Source organism: Diospyros lotus, chromosome 1 (genome assembly GCF_014633365.1).
Source record: "Diospyros lotus cultivar Yz01 chromosome 1, ASM1463336v1, whole genome shotgun sequence".
In the NCBI taxonomy this organism is placed as follows: Eukaryota; Viridiplantae; Streptophyta; class Magnoliopsida; order Ericales; family Ebenaceae; genus Diospyros; species Diospyros lotus.
In genome coordinates, this window is record NC_068338.1 from 20,456,980 (window position 1) to 20,464,724 (window position 7,745).

Here is a 7,745-nt window from a genome sequence, read left to right on the forward strand (position 1 = left end):
GTAAGTTTGCATAAAAAATCGACTCTTTTTCAACCCTTGAATAGAAAGTCTCTTGCATTGAGAATGCGCTTCTATATTTATGCTAAAAATCACCCTCAATTCATCCAAACTAATTGGGTTTAGGATCGTCCAAAAGGATCAGGCCCTAAATAAAATCTCAAAACTTAAAAAGCAGTCGTTCCTAAAGTGGTTGAGATGGAAAACTTAAATGAAAAGAAAATAACAAGTATTATATGAAAATAGTTCAATACAACATGAAATTATTGCCAATTGGATCTAGAAAATCAAAAAGCTATTCTTGGGATTGTATATCCATCTCTTTTTTTTATGATTTTTTTACCAAAATTATCACTTTTTCAAAATTAATTCCCAAAACACCACTTTTTTGAAAATAATTTCCAAAGTATCACCTTTTTTGGCACCTAGACGATGGATCTATTATGGCATCTTCAAATGTGAAAATTGCGAGAGAAGTAAAAGTGACTATAACATAGAGTTCCTTGTGATCCATCTGATTCTTTGTCGGGCAAATCATACCAAAGGTCACAAAATTTTGGCGTTTTTTTTAATTTGGTCACTAAATTTTAATTTCTTGCAAAGTGATTTTTAATGGTTCATAGCCAAAATTGCTGACGTAGCGATGATGTGGCCATTGCCACGTCAGCAATTTTGGTGATAAATTATCCAAAAATCACTTTAGTGAGCATATTGTAAAATATTTTAAAGTTTTGTTATCATTTTGTAAGGAATTGAAGTTTAGTGACCAAATTGAAAATAACGCCAAAATTTTGTGACCTTTGGTGTGATTTACCCATTCTTTATCTCATGTCAAGAACTTGAGCGAATAGAGTAGTAATTGAGATAAAGGTTTGTCAATGACACAAGCAACTATATAAAAATCTCTGCCAATAATTGTCAAAAAATCTAGTAATATCTCATAATACCAATGGTGGATCCACGTGTGATATCTCACAAAGTTCGAGGCAGCTCAAAATTAAAATTATTTTTTTATATTAAAAATAATATAAAAAAATAATTTTTAATGTACAAAAATAATTTTTAATATATAAAATTAATTTTTTAATGTAAAAAAATATTTTTAATAATCACTTAGCAAAAAAAAATTACAATTTATCCAAAAATCTATAATATACAATTCTACACCTTAAAAAAGAAATTCAACTTTTCCCTACATAAATTTCTAGATCCGTCCCTACAAGATACCAATAGTTCACTTAAAGGATAAATAATGTTATATTCTAGAAAGACAACTCATTCTTCAAGTGAAATAGAAAAATATATAGTCGTTGATCTCAGTCGCAACTATGTTCTAAAGTTGTTATAAAGTTGCTAGTTCCACTAACAATTGTGCTTAACTCAAACATCATTATTTGATCACAAAGCCTATAAAACCCTAAATCCCTTCTTCTTCCTAATGCACATTTGTGTTGTCTATTTTGCTGTGTCAAACTATAATCCTTTACCTTTTAAAATCTAAGCTTGCACGTTGTTCTCAAGTTGAATCAACATCACATTTGACAAGGTAGTTGGTTACATAAGTCTATTTTCCATAAATATATGCGCATTGTTAACAACATTATGTGTTTATAATACATATTTGATAGTTGTATATATAGTTGTGTTAATATATATTGAAATATAAGACCAAAAGGTCACTAATCACCCTGCACACATGGACAACAACACGATGTTAGAAAATATAATGGAACATAAAATGAGGGTAAGAGAAATAATGTAAAGTTTATTATCATTTCATTGTTTAGATGGAGAACGAAAAGGGATAAAATAGTAAAAAATGAAAAATAAAGTTACAATTATACTTTAGTTTCAAAATAGATAAATAAGGGAAAATATAATAAGAGTAAGATAGTAAAAATAATAGTTATATTTATAAATACATTTACTTCCCTCTTTTTATACCTTGAGGTGTGAGCAAAATAAGAATACAGAAAAAGATTAGAAGGCATCATGTATCCTCCCCTTCCATTATGAAACCCTCGTTCAAACAAGAGAAAGGGACTCATATCCTGTCCCTTTCCTTTTTGGAAAACATTAATTTGTCCGAGAAGGTAATTGACGGGTTTATCTAATGGGGTCGAAAAGACCCAAATGCTCTCGTCCAGCTTTCGCTTTTCTCCCTTCTCCCATGGCCACGCTATTGCCAATATTACTGTGCCTCGTTGCATCATTTGACAGTCGGCGAGACGACGAGACGAGATGAGGCGAGGCAATGACAGCGAGGTAAGGCGCAACAATGATGGCAACGAGGCACAATAGCGTTGACGATCGACAATCACGTAGCCATACGAGAAGGGAGAGAGAGGAGGGAGGCGAAGGTTGTGTAATAAGCAGTGACATCCCTTGCAAATTTATATTCTGGACAGAGATATTTTGATCTTTTCAACTCCATTATATAAGTCTGTAAATAAGATTTTTTGACCATACAGTAGAACTCTTTCTTTTCATACCCTCCATCCAAATAGTCTAATGCTTTAGCTTTTTAAGTTTTTTCAATGAAGGAAGCCTTGCTGGTTTTTTCTCACTCACAGTCCCACTGAGATAAAAAAAATGGAGCTCTGATACCATTTATTGGTTTTTTAGATAACTAAGAAAGGAGGGTGAAGCGAAGTTGTAAAGAGAGAAAGACTCAGCAAAAGTTACAGAGAGACCAACTTTTTTCATTCATTATTTCTTATATATATATATAAAAAAAATAATATAAGAGAAATATTAAATCAACAACAATTCTGGCAGCAGACTGCCCATAAATTAAGCTTTATCACATATTGGTAGAAGTCTCTGGATTCATACATGAATAAAATATTAATATTTTAAATACAATAAAATATGAATAAAAATTTGGTTTGACAGCAAATGTGGCATAGCCTTCAACAAAATAAAATGTTGTATTCAAACATAGTCACGTTGAGAGTCAATATCAAACTGTCAAATTCCCACCTTCAGCGTCTCATATGCTTTCTCAGTAGAAAATGCCCCCATAAAAGTCATACAAACCTCCTCCCAAGTCAATAATGGCGATCCAATTAGTCTTCCCTTCAGCTTGGATTTGTCCCAACTTAGGCAAATATCTTCAACTTCAAATCTAGCTACCTCTACTAACTTCTTCCTAGAGTAAGCCAACCAGGATCGGGCCTAGAGTTGAGAGTCCTAGATCATTTAAAATTTGAAGGTCTTTTAAAAAATAATACAAAATATAAAAAAAATTATTGGGACCCTTTTTTAATATTAAAATATTTATCATTAAAAATTTATTAGGCCCCTTTTGGATAAAAAAATATTTTTAATATTAAAATATTTAAATATTTTCACTATTAAACTTGACAAAAAAAATTTATTGAGCCCCTTAAAAGGGGGCCAAGGCATAAGGCCTATGCCTTAAGTCGGCCCTGAAGCTAACCCACTATAAACCTTCTCAATGCGATATAAGAAGCACTAGGGGTTCTTTTAATATATCTAATTCTAACAATCTTAAAATATTTTATTAAGTCAATTTTTATTTTTTAGAATGATCGTTCTTGTGTGATTCTTGGTAAGTCAAGAGAAATAAATCGCAAGTTAAGATTTTGATTCTTACACATGGATAATTGAACTTGTAATCCATCAAATTAATACTGACATATTACTCTTCCCACTAATTAACCTATAATTGAGAGCGACAACCTCTCCACCTTAACCCTTATGTGGAGTGGCCCGTTTTGCCCCAATTCTGGGAAGACTTCTCACTTCTCATTTTAAGGCTAATTTTGTCATCTTTGCTGTTCATCATTCTTGGAACTGGTGTTTTAATAGCTTGGAGCGTACTATTTGCATTACCACCATTAGCTCTGGCATAGTGATTTGTCTCATTCCTAGTGAGAGGTTCCTTATTGATGTTAGGAGTCACCATTCCTCCCGTCCTGCACTGTCTACCTTCTCCCCTCCCTGCGGTCCTCCACCAATGACATATCGCTTCGGTAACATTTTTTTCACCTTTCAACAATCACATTAAAAAAAAATAAAAATTTAAAATATTTTTTACATCTTATTTTTTCGATCTATATCTTAATTAACAAATACTAATTAAATAAATAATTTAATTTAATTTAATTGAACTGAGTTAATCATACTGTTTGATGCATATATGAATTTAAAAACTGTATTGCGATTTAAAAAAAAAACAATAAATTAATGCATAACATTTATGCAGTGAATGGACCATATGCAAATTGCATGGAGAAATCGAGATAAACAATACAAATGAGTTTTTTATGTCAAAAAGAAAAATCTTTTGAAATCATGAAAGAAAAACTTATTTTTTATTTTAAAATAAATAAAATTTTATTTATTTTTCCCTTCTTTGAATGTAATTAAAAGATTAATACTTTTAATTTCTTTACAGAATAAATCCATACAATAATTGTATCATTAGCCATGCTCGTGCCAAATTAAATAATCAATAGTATGCGTTGGCGGTCCCATGGGGTTAGCAATGCTACCATTAATTGAAGTTAGGTCAAGGGGTACAAAAAAGGCCGCGGTGGGTTATTGGGGTGATGCACAAACAATGTCGTTAAGAAAAAAAAATAATACTATTTATACAAATAATTGAATTATCGAAAGGATGATTGAAGGTGTCAAATGATAAAAATATCTTCATCTAATTTGTAAATTTACCATCCCTACCCTTGGTTGCTTCCTCTCTCCTCTGTCATAACCACCTCTAGCAAGTTCTATCTCATCTCGTTGACCGTCGATCCTGCTATAGTGCCTCATGCGACCGTAGTTGCATCCCATCGTCGCCTTGCTGCAGCGTCTTGTGTGACCGCCATTACATCTTACTGTCACCCCACTGCATCCTGTCGTTGCCTCACCGTAACGCCTTGCGCTAGTCACTATTGCACCATCTAGTTGCTATCACCCCTAGATAACTCCTCGGGTTTCATTCGGGCCTAATCAGGCTTCATGAAACTTGGACTTCTCCAGTCCATGATGTCTTGATAATTAATGATGAAGTTTGATTCGATCCGTCATCCAGTCAATACATATAGCACGGTCCTTTATCTTATTATGATATTACTAAAGCACAATAATGTTCTCTATTTGTATTGGGTTTGCTCGTCGCGACCATACAAAGGTGTGCGAGGGAAGAAAGGAGCAACAACAAAGGAGCATACTCTCTCTTTTTTATTTTATTCAGGTCAAACAAACGTTACGTTATTTGTGTATAATTTCGTACTAAAACATTACAATCTATAATAGAATGAATGATATGTTGCCCGCATAGGCAGTCCAGTTGGTCAAGAAGTGGGACACAAAATGCCTTTCATGATGAATCTTGGAACAAGACCAAAGATCGAGTCTCGCAAGCGACAGTGTGGGGTACTTCTCTTCAAAATGAGGGGGCTCCTTATGCAGGGTGGGTTCAGGTCTAATCACTGTGTCTGACTGAATTACCATAATTAATCTCTTCCTACGTTCTGTTAGATCAAGTGTGGGAGCACTCGAGATGAGCGATTTACCTTTTAGACCATAAATGATATGTCCTAGTGGGGGATCCCACCCCTCCTCGTAATGGGGGCGGCCCATACTCCTCTCAGGATCAAACATAAAGAAATTGTGTATAATAGAAAGTAGCTAAAAATTATATCATAACATAAATTGTCAGACTCACAGACACAGTGGTGGTGGTCACAGTCACAGTCGCACTCAGTTAATCAATTAAAACCATGTCATACGATGAGTGGTTTACTTTTCATTCCTGTCAACATGCTATTGGATATTCATACCTCACGTGCCATCAATGATAAAATAATATATAAATTCTTCACAATACATATATATATATATATAGTTTATTATTGTAGCAATTAATAGTTGCTTACTATTATAATAAGCTCTAATTAGTTAATTAAAGCCTGTCGGTGTCGGTGGCTGTTCCTTCTGTTTCTCAATCGGCGATCAATTCCAAACCCTACCGTATTATACGATTTCAAGTTTTGATCCAATCCAAACATTCATTCAAGATGTGTTCAAATTTACTCGGTTTGCGTGTATAATAATATTATTATATGTCGAATGAAAAACAAAGAACGAATGAAATACGGATCAAAAACTCACTTACCTTGACTTGAAGAAGATCACCGACGATGAATTTTTCTTCCCTTTGATCTCTCTCTCTCTCTCCTTCGTTTTAGCTGCGGCTAGCTACTTAGGGCTACGTGGTTATATATATATATATTTACTTTTCTAAGGCTTAGTTTGATTAGATTTTTTAAAAAAAATTAAAAAGTCGTGTAATATTCAAAGTTGTGTAATAACATTTAAGTTGGGTAATGTTTAAACTGATAACGTATTTAGATAAATATATTTTTAAACTATTAGTATAAAGTTATGTGTTTAGTTTATAAAAACTGATAAACTGTTAGAACTTGATAAAAAGAATAAAATGGAGATAACACTAAATAATGTAAATAAAATTTAAAAAATATAATTTTTTTTAAAAAAATTAAATTAATATCCAATTGCTAAAATACTTACAATTACATATTAATAAATTATAAAAAAATTAAAATATATAATTTTTATACTTTATGTATAAATTTAGATTTAATTCATAAAAATCTTCAAATACTTAGAATTTTGATATTTATTACAAAATTATAAAATTATACATGATACAATAATTGATAATCAAATAAATTTAATAATTATGAAATTCAAAATTAGATACACAAGGAAGGCAACGATGAAGTCAGATATGAAAGCAGGAGGTGGTAGAGGATGTGACCAAAGAGAAGACTCATGCGACGGCAACGATGATGTCGGATCTAGAAGTAAGAGGCAATGATGGCAACTTGCAGCTGCGCTGGAGGCGATGGCAGGCAACAACGACCGTTGTGGGAAGAGATTCAGCGATGGCAATAATGGAAAAGGCACATATGTTGCGTGAAAAGAGGGCTTCGTTGGTTTGGGAATGTATAAGGATATGAATGTAAATATTGAAATTGACAAAAGGCAAGATCGTCATTTTATTGGTCAACTCCAAAAATTACTGTTTTTAAGCTGTTGGTAAATTCAAATAGATAAGAAAATAAGCTTGTTAGCTTATAAGTTATACTAAACCGCATTGCCAAACAAGCACTAAGTTTTTCGAGATTTGTCGTTTCTGTATAATCCTTAATTATTTTATTCAGATACTGTTTAATTTGCAAATTAATACCTCATCACTGTTTTCCTTGTCCTACTTATATCTATATTTTAAATTATCTTATATATTTATTCTGAATTTTAAACTCCTAACCAATGTTACATAGGGTGCGTTTGATGGCATGAATTTTTCATGAAAAATACCATATTTAAGAAATTTAATTCCATCATTGTTGTTTGACACACAACATTTTTCATGGAATTTAATTTCATGGTATAACTATTTAAAACATATTTTGACCTAATTTCTATGAAAATTTGATTCTAAGGGTGTGTTTGATTGGAGGATGAAAAGTGGAGTGGAATTCCAATTCCTTGATTTTAAGGAAAATCTTCACTTTTTAAACTAAGAGTGCGTTTGATTGCAAGGGTGGAATTTGAGTGGGAAAAAAATGAATTCCTAGAAATTGAAAATTTAAGCTGTTTGATTGGTATAATTTTTTACCTAGAAAATGATGTTATTTTTCATCTTTTAGTGTTTGATTGATAATATTTTCCATAGAATTAGATCATTTTAC